Source organism: Periplaneta americana, chromosome 8 (genome assembly GCF_040183065.1).
Source record: "Periplaneta americana isolate PAMFEO1 chromosome 8, P.americana_PAMFEO1_priV1, whole genome shotgun sequence".
In the NCBI taxonomy this organism is placed as follows: domain Eukaryota; kingdom Metazoa; phylum Arthropoda; class Insecta; order Blattodea; family Blattidae; genus Periplaneta; species Periplaneta americana.
This window is the reverse complement of record NC_091124.1, coordinates 115,456,792-115,480,523: the sequence shown is the minus strand read 5'-3', so window position 1 is coordinate 115,480,523 and position 23,732 is coordinate 115,456,792. Positions and strand designations below refer to the sequence as shown.

General features: G+C 34.9%; 1 protein-coding gene and 2 long non-coding RNA genes across 9 annotated transcripts in view; 2 read left to right on the top strand and 1 right to left on the bottom strand.

Moving 5' to 3' along the window:
- LOC138704971 (uncharacterized) overlaps positions 1 to 23,732 on the top strand; it is a 157,604-nt gene that overhangs the window by 7,054 nt on the left and 126,818 nt on the right. The gene's annotated exons all lie outside the window — the stretch shown is intronic.
- Positions 5,548 to 7,483, top strand: LOC138704969 (uncharacterized). Its single transcript, XR_011333512.1, has 2 exons — positions 5,548 to 6,356; positions 7,127 to 7,483. It is a non-coding gene; the product is annotated as an uncharacterized lncRNA (long non-coding RNA).
- Positions 9,665 to 13,398, bottom strand: LOC138704970 (uncharacterized). The gene is made up of 6 exons (XR_011333513.1): positions 12,033 to 13,398; positions 11,799 to 11,857; positions 11,584 to 11,653; positions 10,802 to 10,863; positions 10,569 to 10,699; positions 9,665 to 10,157 (listed from the first exon to the last, which is right to left on the bottom strand). It is a non-coding gene; the product is annotated as an uncharacterized lncRNA (long non-coding RNA).

The window sequence follows — 23,732 nt, the reverse complement described above, 5'->3', positions numbered from 1 at the left end:
TATCTTTCCTATTTTATGTCTTCCTCTTAGTCTCCACATACGATCCATATATCTTAATGTCCTCTATCATCTGATATCTTCATCTGCCCCGAACTATTATCCTATTGATCATTCCTTCCGGTGCCTCCTTCAGTAGACAGTTTCTTCTGGGCCATTAATCCAACCAATTCCTTTTTCTCTTCCTAATCAGTACTCTAAAAATAGGTAATTAAATAATACGTAACAGAAAGTACGGTTGCATGATTATAATAATATAATCAGTGAAGACTTTATTGGCACACATGACTCGCAGAATTGAAGCTTTTATGTCTCGTAATAGCTATATGATAGTTCACGTTCTTTCAAAGCAAAATAACACTGCTGTATGTTAATATTGCCAAATTATTGATTAAATACCTGATATTTTAAAATTATTGAAATACATAATAATGTAAATTATTGAAATACATAATAATTTAAATTATTGATTAAATAACTAATATTTTAAAATTATTTATTTAATACCGGTAGGCCTACCTCTTATTTTAAAATTATTGATTAAATAACTAATGTTTTAAAGGTATTGATTAAATACCTAATACTTTAAAATGATTGATTAAAAACTAATATTTTAAAATTGTTGATTAAATACCTAATGTTTTAAAATTATTAATCAAATAATTAATATTTTAAAATTATTGATTTAATACATACTATCTTAAAATTATTGATTCAATATCTAATTACCTAAAACTTTTAAATTACTGATTAAATACCTTATATTTTAAAATTATTAATTAAATACCTGATATTTTAAAATTATTGGTTAAATAATTGATATTTTAAAATATTGCTTAAATACCTAGTATCTTAAAATTATTAAATAACTAATATTTTTAAGTTGTTGATTAAATAACTAATATTTTAAAAGTATTGATTAAATACCTAATATTTTAAAATTATTTATTAAATACCTAATATTTAAAAATTATTGATTAAATACGTAGTATTTTAAAATTACTGATTAAATACCTAATATTTTAAAATTATTGATGAAATAACTAGTATTATAAAATTCTTGATTAAATAATTAATATTTTAAAATTATCGATTAAATAACTGATACTCTAAAATTCTTGATTAAATACCTAGTATTTTAAAATTGTAGATTAAATACCTGATATTTTAAAATTATTATTAAGTACCTGAAATTAGAGTCCGTTTTGTTAGAAAGAAATAATTATTAAACTTTAAAGTTAGAAAATTTTATTTCATGTTCAATATTTTTCTTTTTCTATTGTTGCTATATTATTTACAGTAATTTCAAAACCATTCCTTTGTTGATTAACATTCTGAATTTAATTTATTAGTCTGATCCAATATTTTGGGTTTGCCTTGCGACACAGAATAGCTCACAATAAAATTTAAAATGAAAAATTATACTTTATAAGCAGGTTTCAAACAATTTTTTAATTGTTTATCAAACAATCCTGATCCGGAATATTATAATAATTACATGCGGAAACTTAAAAGAAAATTCAGGAAATCCCACAGCCAGCGCAAGGAAAGCGTTGTAAAACAAACAAAATTCACATAACTATCGAAAGAACTGCTTAATGCGAAGAAGATAGCGCAGGAAAATTACTTAAATAAACTTTTCAAAGGTGAACAAAACGGGTGTGGGGAATTTTATAAATATGTGAAGAGACGACGGAAGGAAAACTATTCGAGCCTCCCTTTAAAGAATGACCTCAAAGAATTTATTGTACAGGACAGAGAAAAAGCAGAAAAACTAAATTCCTATTATGCCACTGTTTTTGGGATGAGGGTAATAATACCTAACTTAGCTTCTGTGGAAAATACGGGTCAGTTTTCTATCAAGCCTAGGGACATAAGGAGAAGGATCTCTAAATTGAAAACTCATAAATCAGTATGACCTGATGGTATCGCCGGAGACATGTTAAAATTGGGAGGAGAAGCCATGATTACCTATCTAGTTCGTATATTTGAAATATCAATAAATAATGGTACTGTCCCGCGAAATTGGAAAGATGCAATAGTGGTGCCAATTTATAAGTCAGGGTCTCGCTCAGATACAAAAAATTACAGACCAGTCAGCCTCACCTCTGTGGCTTGCAAACAGATGGAACACTTGATTTCAGCATATCTAAGGCAGCATTGGAATGATTGAAATTGGTTACATAATTGTCAGCATGGATTTTGGGGGGGGGGGGCTACTCATGTGAGAGTCAATTAGTAACTGTCAGGATTTAGCAGACGGAATAGATTCAAATAGCCAAATAGATGCAGTGATTATTGACTTTAAACACACATTCTATGTAGTCCCACATGACATACTGTTAAACTACAATCAACGGGGATTGACTTCAGAGTACTCCAGTGGATCAAGGAATTTTCAACTTGTCGCACTCAGAGAGTACGGGTAGGGGAGGAATTATTGAGCCCAATAGAAGTCACTTCCGGGGTCCCGCAGGGGAGTGTCTTGGGACCCCTTCTGTTCCTTGCTTTTGTAAATGATCTGCCAGTTAACATCTTGTACAGGGTTCGATTATTCGCGGATGACTGTATCGTATGTAGGGAAATAAAAAGTTATGAAGATACTAATGGCCTCAATAGAATAAACGATTGGGCAATGGCCAACAAAATGAAAATAAATTCTCTAAAGAGCAAAGCCATTAGCTTTACAAGAAAAAGAAATAAAATAATCGCATCGTATATGTTAGGGGGTGAAACCATTCCGGAAGTTAACAAATATAAATACCTAGGAATAACATTTAGCAGTGATCTCAGCTGGGGGGGGGGGGACACGTTACTGACACAGCGGGAAAGGCTTGGCGGGCGTTACACTTTGTGATGAGGGTACTAAGAAAAGGCTCTGATAAATACAAAAAAATTGCATATAAATCACTAGTTAGTCCAGTAATGGAATATGGTGCTGCATGTTGGGATCCTTACAGATTAGAACATATTAAGACACTGAAAAGATTTAAAAATGGGCTCTCAAGTGTTGTCGTAATAATTCATCATTAAAATGGGACACACTCACGGACCAGAGAACGCGAATTCCATTATGCACAATGTTCAAAACATACAGAGGTGAGCCTGCTTGGAGAGAAATAAAAAATAGATTGCAGCCGCCAAATTACTCTTCAAGGAACGACCACTCATATAAATTGAGGGAAAGAAGACAGAGGACAGACACTGGACAGTTTTCTTTTCTCAATCGTACTATCAGAGATTGGAATGCTTTACGTGCAGACTTACTAAAGGCATTATCTTACTTACTTACTTACTTACTGGCTTTTAAGGAACCCGGAGGTTCATTGCCGCCCTCACATAAGCCCGCCATTGCTCCCTATCCTGAGCAAGATTAATCCAGTCTCTACCATCATATCCTACCTCCCTCAAATCCATTTTAATATTATCTTCCCATCTACGTCTCGGCCTCCCCAAAGGTCTTTTGCCCTCCGGCCTCCCAACTAACACTCTATATGCATTTCTGGATTCGCCCATACGTGTTACATGTCCTGCCATCTCAAACGTCTGGATTTTATGGTCCTAATTATGTCAGGTGAAGTATACAATGCGTGCAGCTCTGTGTTGTGTAACTTTCTCCATTCTCCTGTAACTTCATCACTCTTAGCCCCAAATATTTTCCTAAGAACCTTATTCTCAAAACCCTTAATCTCTGTTCCTCTCTCAAAGTGAGAGTCCAAGTTTGACAACCATACAGAACAACCGGTAATATAACTGTTTTATAAATTCTAACTTTCAGATTTTTTGACAGAAGACTAGATGACAAAAGCTTCTCAACCGAATAATAACAGGCATTTCCCATATTTATCCAATAACCAAAAATGTATTTAAAAATATGCTTAAGGACTTTACTAATAGATGGTAGTATATTATACACACTATTTAAAGGGTGTAATTGATATCTTGTTATTTGAAGTGTTCTATCAGTGAGGAAGTGTGTTGTGTCAGTGAGGAAGTGTGTTGTGTCAGTGAAGTGTGTAGTGTCAGTGAAGTCTATTGTGTAAGTGAAGTATGTTTGTGTCAGTGAAGTGGCTGAGCAAAGTATTTGAACAGTGAAATGGTTTTGAAGTGTTAGTGAAATCAGGATAGAATCAGTGCAGTGAGTGAGTTGACAGTGACATAAGTGTAGTGCCGAAAAGTACTTGTGCAGGTAAGACCCTGTCACAATCGTGAGCCTTAGTTCGAACTTAGGGTTAAGATATAAATTAGATTTACTTTAAATGTTATTTTAAGTGACCATGCTTCATTTAATTTAGGATGTTCCTTATTATGATTATTATTATTATTATTATTATTATTATTATTATTATTATTTTATATTTAGTTATAAGGTATATTGTGAGGATTTAATTATAATTTACAAGACATCCTGTTTCATTGTTACTTACGTATAATTACCAAGGGAATTTTAAAACTCTGAAGTCGACCTGGTTGGCGAGTTGGTATAGCGCTGGCCTTCTATGCCCGAGGTTGCGGGTTCGATCCCGGGCCAGGTCGATGGCATTTAAGTGTGCTTAAATGCGACAGGCTCATGTCAGTAGATTTACTGGGATGTAAAAGAACTCCTGCGGGACAAAATTCCGGCACATCCGGCGACGCTGATATAACCTATGCAGTTGCGAGCGTCGTTAAATAAAACATTACAGTTTAAAACTCTGAGGGCCTGTACTACGACTCTCGGATAAAGTTCTAGTTTAAACTTATCCGGCAGATGGCATATTTATCCGGAAGTTGGGTTGTAATTGCGTACTACGACTTTTGGTTATGTGCAATCTGGAGGCTAAACTTCCAGATTAGCAATCCGGAAGCCAGAGTGGCAGATAGGCGTTATCCGGAGGTTGGAACCGTTGCTTACGAGATTATACAAGCTGGCGCATAGAGCTTGAAAAACGAGTCTGAAGTGGTTCCATCGTAATGCCAATTCCGCCGCTCGGAGCGCTGTTCTGCCCTATATATTCATAGCAGAACACTTAAAAGACATTGACATTTGGGACATTTAAAGGACTCACCATTGCTTATTAAATGCTTCGTACAATATTTTATGGACAATAGACGTAATTTGCAAACTTCTACTCCTCAATTATATTACAATAAAAGGCTGTCATTCTTGATATTAAAACATGTTACATATAAACTGAGGGACTGTCTGCTCTGTACTTCAGTTCATACACCAAACATTTCCGGAAATAAATTAACTTGACATCTTACATATACGCACTATAGCCTACCCTTTTCACCTAATATTATTAATATTGTTATTAAATAAGATATTGCAACTAATTAAGGTACTGCATTATCTTTAATTTCCTTGAATTCATAATTACGCATTTGCAAGAAGGCCTAACTTTTCCCTCTCTTTTTAAAAAAAATACGGACGTCACAATAACTGAGAAGTATAATTATTGCGCGATTTTTTCTTGCAGTGGTGAAAACATTTCTATAGGCCTACTGATTAATCTATTGAGCATAGTAATAGTAAACGCTGTAGTATTTTAGAGCGTGTACGCCTACTTAGCTCTTGTAAAACGAAATTTTCACTTTCACTTTCAACGGAACACTCACTTATATTCAGTTCTTGTATCTTGCAGTAAATTATCCATTTGTGATCATCTTTCCAATATAACCTCCCATTGAAACGACCACTTAAAATCATGAGCTAGAATTTATTATTTTAAAAACATTTCCACGCACATACTGTTATAATTGTTATGAACCACAATACAAAAGACAACACTGTGAAATTGGATTAATTTACCACGATCAACATCAATACCGGTAGTATAAAATCACATATAGGCCTAGGCTATATTATTTCATTACTTTATGGTATTAATTAGAAGAACAAACTTCAAATAACACTGTAATATGCTTGGCATATTTATAATATTCGTACTCAATCACTAATGCACAATTAATCGAACTATTTTCACGATGCACAATGCTTTGTAATGGTACCATTCATCATTTCATAGGGCAGAGAGGCGAACCTAGCGGCAGAAATTGTCATGACTCACAGAGACCTACTCTCGATCGTGCTATGCGCCAGCTTGTGTAATCCCGTAAGCAACGGTTGGAACTCAGTGTTGAAATCAAGATGGCTGCACGTCGTACAACTGGTGATTTGAAGGATCAATTTAATTTTGATACTGATTCTGATGATAAGTTCTGGAGCAGATGCTTCGTTATATCAGAACAGCAAAACGAATTAGGCTGCGTCCAAATAATTTTGAAGAGTGGGATGACGAGAATTTTTTTAGACAGTTTCGAATAATGAAACATACTACATGAAATCAATGATCAACTGAAACAAGACACAGATCGTAAGTACACAGTTAATAATAAGCTACACTATTTCGGTAGGTATTACATTAATATTTTGTATATAATAGCACTATAATAATTATTTTGAAGTACAGTAACCTGTAATAGGCGTACAGTAGAAGTGAGGTTAGAATGTTGCTTCATGCAGGTGTTCTGTTGCCCTTACAAGGTATTAATGTGATTGATATAATAATATAGGGCAACCTACAATAAGTTTCAAAATACTTTTATATAAAAAATAATAATAACCGTATATAATATATCAAAATCCTTTATATATTAAACTAACATTTCTTCACAATTGCGTTACCACTTTAAGATACAAATGTATTCACATATTTGGCTTCTAGTCAAGTCATATGTACCGTAAACGAAAGAAAAATTGAGTGCCGATACCAATTTCCCAAATAAAGGTGGAAAGTTGCTGTGAAAGTGGAGTCCGATGGAGAGGTACGGGTAGGCGGGATCGCTCTATCGAGATAGAAGGGGTAGGCGGCAGGAAAGGGCAGCACATTCATTTCATTAACTGTGTTTCCTTACTAATTAAAGGGAAAAGACAAGTTTTCGTAAGATCGAGTTAGTGACAGGTTAGGTTAGTATGATTTGCATATATTTACAATTGTCTAAAAAAAAAAAATGTCAAAACTACATCCAAACCTCTCTCTTCCAGGCTATCCTGTAGGGAGTCCTTGCCTTCTTTTGGTAACGCTATTGTAAAGATTTACCGGTAAAGGTGTAACCAAATCTCATTGTTTGTTCATTTTTCCAGAAATAATGCCTTACCTCCAATGGACCAATTACTACTGGTATTGAGATTCTATGCCACTGGGAGAACATTGACAACAGTAGGAGATTTTTGTGGGGTCCACGAAGTTACAGCAGGAATTGTTGTCAATCGAGCTAGTGCTGCACTTACTGCTTGGTTTAATTGAAGTGATGACTTTTAATGCTTCATTGGGAGTAGTTTTATTTGCTCCAGTAATTAAGTGCAAGGCTTGTTTTTTTTTTTTCCGAGGGATTCTGTCTCTCTTTTTGATGCTGTTACGAGTACTTCTGAATAGTATTTTAATACAGGTTTTGTGTACATATTATAGGTCTTGATTAAAGTTTTCCTAGAACTGTTTCATTTTGTGTCTGCTAGTTGTTTAATCAACTCTCCGAAGATAGATTGGAATACCAATAAGGCATCACTCATGAGACAACTGTCAGGAGATAATGTGGTAGGGTGGCAAGTTCCCTTCTCCTTCCTTGCATATATCGCTCGCCAGTAGGAGTAGGCCTAACATATTTCACTAATCAGTCTTAAGATATGCTTGCTATATATTATTATTTAACAAACTGTAACAGTTTATTGAATTTTAGACGTGAAAGTTTTGGAATTGGCATTTATGTTTTGCAAGGGAGCTGTTTCATTCACGCTAGGCCTAGTGATTCATGTATGCAAACGTATTCATATCGTTACTTTTTAAATATATTTTATTGCTTGGATCCCTCACAGTGATCTCTTAACAGGCTAATGCACTGTATCTGCAATTCAAATTTATTTTACATAAGCAAAATATGGTAAAACAACATTTTTCAAGAGGCACATTAATTGAAGCGTCGGCTGGAACAATGTTATAAGTTACATTTGGTAAAATTTACAGGAGCTGCAAAAATGTGTATGCATACAACTTTGTTCTTATGAGGGTAGCAAACTTTAGAGTGGACAAATTTCACGTAGTATTAGTAGTATTTATTTATTTAACCTGGTAGAGATAAGGCCGTCAGGCCTTCTCTGCCCCTCTACCAGGGGATTACAACTATAACATGAACAATAAGATTACAATTAATATTAAATTTACAATTACAATTACAATAAAAATTAAAGTACGACAAGAATACCTGATTAATGAAAGCTAGACATTTTATCATAGAAATTAAGAACAAAGAATATTTTTGAATTTACTAAATTACAAATTAAACCTACAATAACAAAATTCTATAGTGATGAAATTACCGGATATTGAAATATTTTGTGATAGATTAAGAGAACTATTTACAAGAAACCATGTCTGAACGAGTCTCAATTACTGACCAAGTGCCTAGTAAGTTTGCATTTGAATTCAATTTTATTTCGACAGTCCCTGATGCCAGCAGGTAACGAATTCCAGAGTCTTGGCAGGGCTATTGTGAAAGAGGATGAGTATGAGGAGGTTCGATGGGATGGTATTGTTAGTATTGTTTCATGGCGAGAGCGTGTGTTCAGATTGTGGTGGGAAGAAAGGTAAGTGAAGCGAGACGACAGGTACGAAGGAATAGAAGAGTTCAAGATTTCGAAGAGAAGGAGAAGTGAATGTAAATTTCTTTTCTTATCTAGTTTAAGCCAACCTATTGCTTCCAGGGATGGGGTAATGTGATCATATTTACGAACATTGCTTACAAAACGTACACACAAATTATGAGCACGTTGAAGTTTCGTTTTGTTGTCGCTGGAAAGGTCAGTCAGTAAAATGTCAGCATAGTCAAAATAGGGAAATACAAGTGTCTGCACAAGGGACTTTTTTAAGCAAGAGGGAAGATAAACATTTATCCTTTTTAGCACATGAATAATAGAATATACTTTTCTGCAGGTTTCTGTGATTTGCATGTCCCAGTTGAGATTATTATCCATGTGAATGCCAAGATTTTTTACTGAAGAACTGAAAGGGATATGCACTGTACTTACTTTAACGGGGGAAATGTCGAGGTGCTTTACAGCGTCGGTTTGCCGTTTGTGTCCTAATATGATTGCTTATGTCTTTCCAGGATTGATATTAAGATGGAATTTCTTTGTCCATGTCACAATCGAGTCAATGTCTTCGTTCAATTTATCTATAGCGTCATTTATTCGATCTAAGCGGGAAGAGATGTAGCATTGAAGGTCGTCAGCATACAAGTGATAGTTACAATGCCTTACATGAGATGTAATATCATTGACATAAATTGTGAACAACAATGGTCCGAGTACCGAACCCTGTGGTATACCTGATGTTATGTTAAGCCAGGAAGAGCTTCGATTCCCGGATACAACACATTGTTGTCTTTCCCGTAAGTAGGATTCGAACCAACTCACAGCAGTCTCTGACAAATGCAGATTTCTCAATTTATGGGTGAGCATGTCAAAATTTACAGAGTTGAAAGCTTTGCTAAGGTCAAGAAGTGTACGTACTGCATTGATGGACAGTTGCAAGCCAAGGAGTATAGCAAAGTAACATGACATACAACATTATTACACGGAAACACACTGAATGAAAATTTTGTAACTTACAAAGCTGTTCCAGCTGACGCTTCAATTGTATTCAGGTACTCTGTGAATGTGTACTTAAAACAAGAGAGATGGACTATAGCTGCAATTAAGTTTAAAATTTATTTATTTATTTTGTGTAAACAAAACACGACATTTTTCAGGAGATACAATAAGCATAATCATTTATTACATCCACTGTCTTATTATATATGCTATGGTACATGTCATATTTACAAATTAATAATATGCAGGCTAATACATAACAGTACATAGTAACTGTAATTAAACACAACACAAATACATATGCAAATACACAAAACTTGGAAAACTGTGGCAGAGCCAACTTCAGCTATAAGCCCCATTTGTTAGAGATCTGCACGGGCCATAATTCTTAGGCCCAGCCCATCTCGGCCTGATCTGAACCAGACCCGAACCCAACCAGAAACCTTAGATTAGCTTATAATTATCACTTGACTCGAACCTAATCCTGAAGACTAGCAGATAAAGCAGAGACCATAGGGATCAAGAACAGCTGCAAGAGATTATCACTCCATTAGAAAGATGAGAAGAAGTAATCTCCCAGTCATCCAGGTCAAACAAATCTGGTCAACAAAATTAAACATATTTTTTGTTAAAACATAAAGAATAGGTGATTTTTGTAGCATTTACTTTCTGCCACTAATTGAAGATGTCCTTGTAGATGGACCACACATTAAAGAGGAGGAAAAAGTAATGTAAAAACTCCAAATGTTACTTTTCATATTCCAAACCCCATCTCTTTCCAAACATGAGGACATGACTTACTTTTATTTCAAATCATTCTTTGTTATAATGTTAGCATCCAACTTTCAACTAATGTATTTTTTAAAGAAATCACTGTAATAGTATTGAAGTTCATGCATTTCCAACATCTCAAGTATAATTAAGTAAACATTAAACTTACAGTTCACAGATGGAGAAGGATTTTTCGATGTGGCTAGTGCATTCCTCAGAGGCTTTTTTTTTTTTTTTTTTTTTTTTTTTTTTTTAAGCATCCTTGGGGTGTAACTCGATCAGCTATTATTCCATTATCAGCTGAAATATTTAAGAGAGGGATATATGCTTATATTCAGACCTTTCAGGGTTTAGCCTACACTACCTACACTGAATAAACCAGTAATTTCACTTAAAACTTACTTTCATTACACTGTGTAGACACTCGTACAGTGGAAGACCTTCATCTGCTGCACCAGCTAACTCTGTAATATTTTAAGAGTGGAATTAATTCTTAAGATATTTAATTCTGGAGAAAGATGTTTTATCATAAAGGTGTGGACACTTCAAAGTCAGCAGCTGTAACAGTATTGTATTTTCTAACGTGCTATTAATCCAAACTCATTTTTAACAATAAGAAAGTAAAGCTGCAATAAAAAAGAGAGAGAAAAAACCAAGCAAATAGTTCTATTGTAAATAGAGTGTAGTCAGTTTCTGTTTTATCTTATGAAGAGATATTTTTCAGTTTTTCTGTACACAAGAAATCATTCACAAGTTTCAAAGTGAGAATCCTCACAGTAGAATTGAAATACAACTTAACATAATGTGGCCTAATCTGATTACAAACCCATTACAGAGAAATCTCAAAATAAATTCTTCAGTTTAGTGTACTTTCTATTTTAGGCCTACATTTATAAATTTCAAATTCCCACTCAAATCCCACATAATATTATAATACAATGATGTTTACTTTTTATGACATCCATTTCTTGTGACCATTCCATCATTATGTACAATTTATATTTTAACATTTTTTTTTTTTAATTTTTGTATCTAATTTATCTACTGCTTGCTGCAGATTTCATATAGTATGTGTGTTAGATTTGTTTTCAACATGTGTTTACATGTTACAGCTATTTCAGATTGGAAAAGTAAGCATCATACGTAGAATGTGAAAGAACGTTTTGTAGTATAAATCAAATTACCTGGAGATATTGTTGGGATGTCCAGTTTCACTTCAAAAACTAAAGAATTGCACTGTGAACCTGAATGGTACTGTAAATAAAAAAGAAATAATAGTATTATAATGTAATACCGACATTAAATTAAATTTGTATAACAATTTTCAAGAATCTAATATTTTTTTTATCTCTAAACCTCATCATCTCTTCTTCTGACTCTTAATTCCTTACACACTAACCTCATTCGTGTTATTAGCTGCACTGGTATCAGTGGAACTTGGTTTAGTTACTACTTCGGCTGTAACAAAAGTAAGTAAATAAATAAATAAAAAGAATTCAAACTTGTGTTATACAATTTCCTCTGCTTATTATTTAATAATTGTATAATTTAACATATAAGTGAACTTATGCATTGAATATGAATCAAAATCACTGAGAAATCACTCAATTGATAGGAGAATTAAATCACTTACCTTGGCTAAGTTTGGATTTGGTTTTGCTTCAGTTGGAGGGGCTCCAATTGTTTGTAGCCTGCATTGTCTTTCTGCAGCAGCAATTTTATTTGTGTTCTTTTCCAAGAATTCAAATTTGCTTCTCAACTGTTTTCAGGTCCTTGTATTTGTGCTGATGTTACTATATTCTTCCCATGCTTCATTCTATATTACCAAGAAGGAAGTAAAACTAGGTTAATTCCATATGCAACCTACAACATTAGAAAATATACTGTATTTCTCTTTTTCCCTTATCTAAGTTTCTATACCTAAATAAGCAAAAGCTTTTAATGGACGATTGTCAGTACAATATCAAACATATGACTATACTGTACATAGAAACTTTGGAAAAAACTTAATATCTGCTGTTTCTGTGTTATTTTACGAGGTGTTGAATGTGCATTACAAACAGATAACTTAGGCCTATTGCATTTTAGTGGAAACGTCTCTCCACCTCATGCTGTTCTTTTAAAAAATAATGTTAGGCCCTATCTGTGATCGAATGGTATTATGGGCCTAATACAAAATATCCGCCCATTTATTAACAGTAAAATACGTAGGCCTAACATACTGAAATATTGGTAATTTGCTAGGAACAGTGTACCTTGCTGTACTAATGTTGGTTAGAAATCCCAGGCCAAAGACATCATTCATTATTATCAGTACCAGTGAACCTTTCTTTTTTAAACGAGTTATTGTGCCTTCGACCCATGATTTGAAGCCGTGAAGTACACTATTTCTAAAAAATTACCGAAATAGGCCCTATTCACTAATAATGTAGGCTATACAACAAACTGAAAGCACACTTAATATTAATTGCAATACAAAAATAATTGCCACCTACACTTCTTGTGCAGTTACACATGAATAAAACAATGATTATGGAGAAAAACGCACTTTTGCTGGAACCCGCACCCGTCCTGTTTGGGCCTACTAATTAAAACCAAAATACTATCATATGGTAGGAATTATTACTATTCGAAAAGAAACATAACCTTTAAAATCTTACCTTTTGCTTCCATGTAAAGTTTCTTCATACAGTATGTGTAATTTTCTGTTCTTCACTCTGTTATTTTTTGGCTGGAGCTTCAGTATTATAATAAATAATAACAATAATGCTTACAATAAAATCTCAAAATAAATAGTATCATATAAACACGGAACATAAACATGAAATACGCGGGGAAAGGTATACCAACGCAATAAATTTCACTACATTTTCAGTAACTTCATTGCCAACGTAATAAAAATGTTACTATATCTTCCGTATAACAATCCTGCAGTTAAAATCTGCTGGTAGTACAGAACAAAATATTTAACTTCCAGATTGCTAAACTGGAGTATACGAATCTGGAGCTTATCAGGCGATCGTAGTACAGGCCCTGAAACATAATGGGTTAACATGTTTCTTTACATTTTTTCAAACATTCATTTTATGCTAAAGAGCGAAAAATCATGTTCTTTCCCATTACTCTTTGTATAATTAGCTGCCAGCTTGTGACCTATTCCTTTTTATGGGATTACATAATTATATATTTTATTAATCTGCGAATTAAAGTATTATATAAAGATACGGTAGGCCTATATTCCAGTTTGACTAGTAAATAACCTTTCCGAACTTACGAATAATTTCTAGAATATAAGGCTCGGTAGAGCCGTCAAGATGTTAATCACAAAATCAAAGCTATTATTTTTAATATGTATGTAAGACAACTTTCTCACACTATTACAGTTTTCAGATCAATAAAAGTTACATAACCTATGTTTTCACTCCCCCCAAATGAAGGGTACTTGTCGGACTGAGAAATGCAAAGTAGGCTACTGTCAAATGTCGTAAAGAAATTGCCATGATTAAAAAATTTAAAAAACAATAGTGTCCTTTCTTTTGTCAACTTCTTTGTTTCAATCTTACTTAATACATTTTCAGTAACTTCTAACTTCAATTTTCTTACTAAAACGTCGACAGTAAAAGTATCCTATATGTTCGTAAGACATTTATAGCAGGCTTATCTTTAAGTTATTTCATGTTTTATTATAAAACAAGCCATTAAAACAAGACACTTGTTCAATTAGGATCTACCAAAATATTTTTTTATTTTACTACATTCTAAGATTTGCTGTCATATCCACAATCATTGTAATAAACTGCATATACGTACAGCATACTGTGTAATGTTTTGCCCGAAATCAGCTGATCTGAGAGAGATGTTATTTTGGTGCCACGTTCATCCGGTAGAGTAGTATTGAACGCCCTCTCTATTTACTTTAATGCTCGAAGGTATATACCCATTTGCAGTGTGAATAAATACATACACATACAAAAGAGATTAAGAGTTATAACAAAAATTAGAACCTAGTACAATTTAAATTGAGTGTACACCATAAAGATGCTGGCGAAATATCGCTACAGAAAATTTTATTATGGTGGTGACGATAGCACTTTGAAGATCTCTCTTCAGCTTGTATCCACTTAACAAAGATTTTCGGAATAGTGCCTCTCGCTGCGAAGAAGAGACCGGCAACTAACAGTTTCCAGCACTTACAATTTCCTTTCGTTGTTGTGAGAAATTTGTATTACCTTTAATCTTGGAAATTGAAAAGAACTGAGTTATGATATGCTTAAAGGTGTGACGCTGTGATTTGCTGGAAACAAACCTACGTATTAATATGAAGATTAAGATTCGAAAAGAAAATTAAGTGGCGCTGAATACGGAAAATAAACAAAATTTAAATTAGAAAAGGATGAGAAAGTAGGTAATGTGACACTTCGAAGTTACTAAAAATAAACAGAGGATGTTCTTATAGAAACCGATGTGAGTACATCTTCAATGTTGTAAGGTAGGTCAGTGGCGTATACTGGTTAAAGGGTTTGGGCTACCGCTGACCCTATTATTACACAAAATATATCTAACAATTACTTTAATTTTAATTACTATGGTAAAACTAATAATACAAAATTATTACATTATGTTATATTATAAACTTTTTCTTTTGTAATTTCCTTGGGCTACCGCCGGTAGCCCGCAAAATACGCCCCTGAGGTAGGTACGACTTTTACAAATAAATAGATAGTGAAAGTGAAATTATTAATGTAAATATCGATCAGTGTCCACGTAATGAAAATAATGACATCGAAGAGTGTAGAAACGAGGTGAAATTAGTGATGATCCAACGTTCTGAACAGTAAACGACCTGCTAGAGACTATTTCACCAGTCAAAGAATGAAACAAAATTTGGAAGATTTCTGATCCAGCACAGTGATCGCTGGAGGTACAACATTTTTGATATTTAAAGTTATATTGAACTATTTTTATTTCCTGTGTATCATTTCTCCTTTTTACTACTTTCATTTGAATATTCGTTATACATTTCTCTGTTTTCTTACAATTCTTTTTCTTGTTATTTCTTTTTCATTAAATATTAGCAGATCGGTATTGTTGAGAGGCAGCAATTTTTATTGGCACGGGGCAGTAAAAATATTAAATATAACCCTGCTGTATTGCGTCATAATTTTGGCAGGATAAGGGTGGATGCGGTAGATAAAAATCTATTTCGGTGGAGAATTCTCGCATTTAAATACTGAAGATTGCCGCCATGTCTCACTCAACTCATAACATGTGGTGATGTTGTTTTGAAACAACCAGTGATTGCGCTTCACGATTTCGACTTGTTTTCTTTTCCGATCTTCAGCGAGATCAAATGACAGTCGCTTGGCATAAACACTTCTTTTTAAGACGTTTAGTTACAATACCATGAGCCTTCTCTCCTTTTAGAGACAATAGACAATTTACGTAGTGACAATCTTCTATATCTCTTGTGCACTCTCCATATTTCTATCCAGAGTGCGAATCAAGCTTCTTCTTGAGGGGAGAGAAACATCTAGCCAGTTTCTCTTATTCACTATGAACATACTTCAAGCACTGGAATTTCATAATTAAACATTTTCTCGGTTGTATAAATAAAAGATCTTGCTAAACTCAGTAGGTCTAACTTAATCAGATAAATAATTTATATTTTTAAGATCTCTATTTCTGAAATTAGGAAAAAGAAATGAAAGAAAAAAGTTACAATTAAGAAAGTGTATTACTTTAAATGAGTAATTTGCTTGCTTGCTCGCTTGCTTGATGTACTTGAAGTTTCCTGTCTATGAGGTCTGTCAGTAGCAGAGTGATGACCCTATTTTATCCAATCAGTTTCAAACGATTTTACTGAGAAGTCTTCTAAAGCATGTATATTTATTTATATAAACAACAGAGGTGATATAGTGTCTGAATTATACGTTCTGATTCTTAGCTTGGTCAGTGTATTCTTCATTATACTCGTACTGAATCATCTTTGACACTCTGCAGAAGACACAGACACTATTTTGTTTTCGCTGAATAGCTCCTTCAATTTATTACCTGAGCATTCCTGTTCTTTCAGTTTCTTAAATAAACGGAATTCTTTAATAGTTCTGACATAGTAGAATATTCATAACTTTTATCACAGATTTTTACTGAAGTGCAAGGTGATTCAGTTCTATCATCACCAAACAGAACAAATTCATTGCACTATTATTAATGGAGAAAAATTCGCTGTGCTACTGGGAATCGAACAGAGGACTCCTCAGCTTGGCGTGTTGAGTGCTCTTAACCAACTGTGCTATGCCGGGATTCGATCCACAGCGCGGGTCAAACTCTCCTCCTTCGTATAATTAATGATCTACTGCCTGCATTTTAGATAAACATGTCATATAATACAGGAGCGCATATTTCAATGACTTTATAGCCATTTTCAACAACAGTTTTAGATCATTGTTAAAATAATTTTATATAGTCTATATTATGTTCTTATTTGAGGACCTCGCCGTCCTCTCTTGAGCAGGGGCGAAGCTGAAGGGTAATCTGTGAGCCTTAGATTACCCATTGGATTTTGAAGAAATTAGCGCATTTATATTTTCCTGTTTTCATTGGTATAGGTAAATGAAATCTCTAGTTTTCGGTCTAGTTACGGCGCGGAACCAGCACGTAATTACAGTGTGGCTACTCGCTGATACTGCTTCAAACCAGGCTCACGGCAGCAGCTAGAGAAAGCATATGCGCATGCGCCAAGCGGAGTGCTTGCATACGTCACTAATGCTAGACAGCTCTGTGAAGAGCCTAGACTCAGCAGCACCAATCTCAGAGTCTGCTTCTGCTACAAACGTCCCGAAATTCAGCTACAAATACCAAAATGAAGCCACACACATAGAGAGTGTAAGAAACAGAATCCACGACCTGTGCTATAGTTACAATGTTGGAAGGCGGATGTGTTGGAAATGTCATTCATTAATTTAGGACCAGTTCATTTTTGTTGCATGGGCGACTCCCAATAAAGACACTGTCAGGTGTCGGCGAATTCATGAATCCAAGAATTGATGGTTAAACAATGGGCGCTATTCACATAACAGGAAAAGAAAACTGAAAATACCAAAGCTTTCCTTGCCATAAATAATGGTCGCTGTGTCCGGAATTCAGTCCTACCTTAAATTTTCTGTTATGTTTTCGTAATTTTTTGCGGAAGCGAGAAACTTCTTATGGCTATTAGAGTATGAGAAAATAAAATTTGATAGAAGAACGTGTTTACACATAAAATTGAGAGTATTCACAAATAATCATTCGATCGAATCTCATTCGGCTACATTTTTCCATTGGACTATATAGCTAAAAGCTACGTTTACCGAAATCGGCCACGGTTGGCAACGCTGCAGTCTGTGTGTGAGAAATAATAGGGCAGTATTCATTTTTCGTCGGTCTGTTTCCGTAAAGTGCAGATGTGTTCATTTTTATCATGTATCATTCATTATCCACTTACGTTTTTATTCAAATAATCACCTGTGGGTTCGGTATTTCGGTACTACGAATACACTTAGTATAGAATTCGAATTAGATTAACTACTAAAACGAATGTGAAATTGAAAATATATTTAACGGTTGGTAAAGAATACTACGTGAAAACGAACTTTTCCTGACACATTTCGACGCAGGAGCATGACTATTGGTTAGCAGCAGCGTCTTTAAATAACGACGCGGTGGTGAAGTGAGAGAGGTATTCCAGTGCATGTTTGTGAGTTTAAAAACATGGATCACAAACGTTTATTCTGACCAAACAAAGCATTTGCCTGCAGGTTTTTTGCTGAAATATTTTTTGAACAATGGCCTAGAAAAAATCTATCAAGAAACAGTGCGGCTCATAAGACTGATTCTCATCTTCCCTGTGTCTACTGCGTCGAGTGAAAGAAGTATGAGTGCATTGAAGGGAGTTAAGACATTTTTAAGGAACTCCATGTCAGATTCTAGACTGAGCAATTTGAGTACTCTGGCTATTGAGAAGAGTTTGTTAAACAGTCTTTTCAGGGATTACATCTTCAAAGAACGCATCATCGACATCTATGCAGAGCAAAGAACACCCCGACTGGAGTTTATCTTAAAATATATATATATATATATATATATATATATATATATATATATATATATATATATATAACTTTAGAATACCCAGTTGCATGAATGTAGCTTCGCCACTGCTCTTGAGTATTGTGTATTCCATGATTTTGTGTAGTCATCACGTAAATATTATTAATGGAGAAACATTAGTTCCGGCACTGCGAATCAAACCCAGGACCCCTCAGCTCGGTGCTCTGAGAGCTCTTAAGACGGCTTGCATAACAAGAAGATACTTATTTAACAATTTTTTCATACGGATATAATTCTTTTCTATGATGGGAATAATAAATATTTTTGTCCACAGAACATAACAGTATTTTTAAGGGTTTTGTCACAAAGATGAGTATTTTCAATGGACCAAAAATATAGCACATATTGAGTAAAAATTTGTATTTTACCGTTGAGCTCACAAAGTATCACGAAATGGCGTTCCTCTGCTCATAATTTTTCCATATTCGTTGCCTGTGTTTCTTAAAATAATATTTATATACCACACTCATTTTCATTTTTATATACATAGACAATGATGTACAACCGAGCAAGTTAGCTAAGACGGTAGAGTTTGAGACTCGCATTCGGGAAGTCACGGGTAAGGAGTGTATCGAAATATGCACCGTCGCGCAGAAGATAGAGAGAGAAACCATACCTGCCAGTAGTCACGGATGCACGCCAGTGCATCTCTCATTCGCTGGTAAGAGACGCTAGCCCGAGGGTGCACTGCGCTGATACCGTTGAGGTATAGCAACATTCTCTCAGTTGAAGTGTGACAGGTCAACCCTCTCGGAATCAATAAGGTTGTATATTTTCACCCTCCAACCAATGTCACCCACTTCGACCGCAGCCTAGCAGTGCCCCTGCATTCACTTAAAGGACGAATGGTGAAACAACAAGAGGGTATTTCTCTTATACTGGCAGCTCAGGCGCAGGGAGCTAGTGCTCCTGACCACTGAATCTCTACAAAAGGATAGTGTGTTAATAGATTGAAACATAGTAGAAAGTCACTTGAAAAGTAAATCTTATCAATAAGTAAATTCTTATTTAATAATATTAAATACAAAACATTTACTTCCAAATTAATGACAGAATAGGAAGGAAGGGCGCATATCACTGTGCCCTTCCAAAAGAGTCGCACCTGGGCGTCAGGAACATCACAAGCTATAGTCGAATAAGATTCTGCCAACTTAAAGCTAACATATTGGTACTCCACTGTTCTTGGTATCTTTTTTCCATCACTGCAATTTCTTGATGAAAGCTCTCACCATGCTCGTCGCTATCATCACCACAATTCTCGGGAGAAAAGTCAAAATTGGAATGAAGTGAATTTTTAGGGACATGTTACAACCCACTTATTTCTACGATTGCCAAGAAAATTTAATACAACTTCGTTAAAAGCAACCCAGGCCACTCTGTCGTTTCTTTCAAAGATTCGAAATGTTGGTCTTTTATAATTTCTTTAATTTGAGGTCCATGGAAAACTGGTTTTATTTTTGTGCCACTAACACATAGACATTTTTTCCGGATAACAGAAATGCCTCACTTTCACGTTTCATAGCTTTAAAGAAACGTTTCATTAATCCAAGATTAATATGCAAAGGGGATAAAATTCTGAGATATAAGGGGATGGTGTAGAATATTTTTCTTCTCTGGCTCTAGTTATTGTTGTGTTGGCTATATGTTTATTTTATAATGCTTATCTCTGGCACGACCGTCGAATGTAACATTACATGTCAGACAGGCAATCTTCCTGCAATAGGGGTCCAAAGCACATAGGCTTACATTACCAAATATATACATATATTTTAATTAAAATTTGAAAAATTTCTTATGATTAGCATATTGTGTCACTTTACACTCTACGGGAAAATATGTGCCCACGATCTCTATTGTGGGAAGATGGCGGCCTGGCCGGTGCTTACTGCATAAACACCCGTAGCTACCGGAACACTTTTACAATAATTTTAATAAAAAAATATTTAGCCCAACTATGTGAATGCACATTGCATGAAATATATTAATTGAATACCTTATCTCCCTAGATATCCTTCACTTTCATTCTACTGTATTGTGGCAACCCTGCTAGAAACTTCTCGTTGCCTCGGGATTTGAGCACGCGTCCGGCAGAAGGGAGGGCGCGCAGGAGGCGCGAGAGACGAGGCGAGCTCCGCGGAGCGCCGGCAGCTGTGTGCGGGGAGAGAGGAACGAGCCCCTACCATGCCGTAGCGGAGAAGTGAGAAATATGTTCCCAAATTGAAGCAGCGGAAAGCCGCCATTTGTTTGGTAAAAAACGCGCGGGATTTGGAAACCGCTATTTGAATACATGTTGTATGGCGTATCCGAAAGCTAAATGTTGTTTGTAGGAACAAAACTTCCTTCACAAGATACCTTTAATAACGTGTTTCTGCTGTCACCAGAGTTGCTAGGTTTTCTGCGAGGGAAATAGGGATATCAGAAGCTAACTTAAGACATTAGACTTATCATCATTTTGTCATAGGATTTATAGTTGTTTTCTGTAAAGTAGTGTTCGCGTGCTTTTAATGTAATATTCACCTCCTTGAGAAACACGAAAATACGAAGGGCACACAGTACAGTGAATACTATAGGCTAATCGTTTTTTTCTTTTATTAACCACGAATATGTTTTAACCATTCGCTACTAAATTAACTTTGCAACTTTTCTTTTTCGGAACCGGTACTCCAACAGTACATCTGGCGATGAATCCATGTTTAAACATAGTTCACTGAACTGTAAAACGCAGTAATTGTATGTGTCTGTTATTAGTGTAAAATACGATATCAAAACGCTATTTTTTTTTTTGCCACTCAATGCACCTAAAATACACAATGTCTCTTAATTGCGAGAACAGTAACTAGGTATCGAAACGGATTAATCAACAATGCGATAGAACTAAAGAAACTATTATCTTGCGAGTAGAGTTGCCTTACGGCAGTCAGATGGGTTATCTTATAGACTTACTAAATTTCTGCGGGTTACCTCTATGTTTACAATATTACCATTTGAGTCAATATATAAATACAAATATCGGATAATAGGAAATGCAGACTAATTTGTTTAAATTATGTGCTAGGCTATTATCTCTCACATCGAGATTTTTTATCAATCCCCAATTCGCTTCATCGGGATTCAATCAGGAAAATGGGAGAATCCCGCCTAAATTGGGATACCCGGCAACTCTGGTTGTCAGGCTGATTTTCATAGGATTTCTGCATGTGAATATTCATAACCACGGTTAATAAAAGAATTAATGTCTACTTTTTAATTTAATCTGTAGGTTAAACTGCTGTATAAAATCAAAAAGCATAATAATAATAATAATAATAATAATAATAATAATAATAATAATAATAATAATAATAAAAATAATAATAATAAAAATAATAATAATAATAATAATAATAATAATAATAATAATAATAATAATAATAATTATTATTATTATTAGTGGTGAAGTAGTAGTAGTAGTAGTAGTGATAGTAGTAGCAGTAGCAGTAAGTAGTATAAGAAACTGTTTCATTAATCCGTAACTAAGACAAGAGTTTACTTTCAATCAGTCGTATTAAGAAATTAACTTTTTATAATTTATACAGTTTCTGTATTATTAAATTCGGCGAATAATTATTCATGTATGTACTGAAACAACAGCTGTTTGCAGAAAATGAAGGATATGGAGTGGATAAGGACAATAACAATGTAGACCTATATGGTAATAACGTAGTTTGAAATGTAACAACTATCTTCGAAATGAGTTGAACACACTGAATGATTCATTGTAGGGTAGAATTTCTCTCTGCGGATTGCACCTATCCACTTTCGGTTAAGGGAATCTTTACTCAGAGGAAACCTGAAGCATAAACAGTCGTATAAGTACAATAGTTCGGCTTCTGTAACATAATACGGAACAACAATCGTCGTAGAAATTAAAGATTAACTAATCAGTGAAATGTAACATTCCTCCCTTCTTTATCTTTACATCCGTGTGCATTGCTGCAATTAAAAACAACACACGAAAGAACCATACTTATTCAGCTCAACCAAACAAATGGCCGCCCGTCGGCTGTTCAATTTGGGAGCATAACACTAGCGCCAGTGAGCGGTCTAGCGGTTATTTAGTAAGTCTATGGAGAGGTAGGCCAACACTTTGGCGCGGCTCGTGGCGAAGGGAGAGGGAGAGAAAACCAACTGCGACGGACGTAAGGGGGGGGGGCGTCTGAAGTCCGAGTGATGGGGAGACCGAGAATCGTCCAGAAACAGAAACGTCGAGAATGTGTAATGTAGCAATAAATAGAAGAGCGGAGCGATACAGCCACTTCAGTTCAGTTTAGTTTGGGCAGCAAGTCAGTCGGGTTTTGTGAAGCAGCCTTCGAGACCGGGGTTCGACTTGAGTGAGTTTGTGAAGCAGCAGTGACTGTCCAGGCGGAAGCGACGCAGTTGGAAGTCTTGAGTTCGAAGTTCAGTGGACTGTCTCTGGAAGTCTTTAGGTTCGATATACTGTGAACTTGAGTGAATGAGCGAAAAGAACCAGCCAAGGCAAACGAATTGTGAACTGAGAACTGACAGCTTTGTTTTATAAATAGTGCTTTGTGAACATTAGTTGAGATTGGAGTACATTGTTGTTCTCAATCATCCAAGTGAATTGTCATTGTCGTCTGTGGAGTGCAATAACGAATACTGTGTTGCTATGTGGAGCGAAATACCCATTGTTGACGGGAGTGTTTAAATTCAGCTATAGAACGCAATTCTTGTTGTAAATAAAAGTAGCATTGTTGTGTGAATTATATGTCACAGTATCATGGACAAATGAATATATTATAACACTTTTATAATAATTTCAATTAGCAGTAAGATATTATCACTCTTGCACATAGAAGTGTAAGTGACCAATTTTAGAATGGATTAGTAACTGCAACACATACAGGATGTTGAAAATATCCGTTTTTGCTACAAAAAGGACAATGAAAATATTGACATTAGTATGATATTGAATTATCGGGTTTTGATTGAAAATACTATTTCTCATGGAAATGACGGAGTTGGGATAAAAACACTAACATATTCATAAAGATGCCTCTCTAAACATACCGAAACAGTAAAACACTAATTTTTTCCCGCAACATTCACATTTATTTCTCCTTGTATAATTAAGTGAGACACAGTCGGGGAACAGTTTTATTACTAGTCCATGGGGTTAATTTGCACT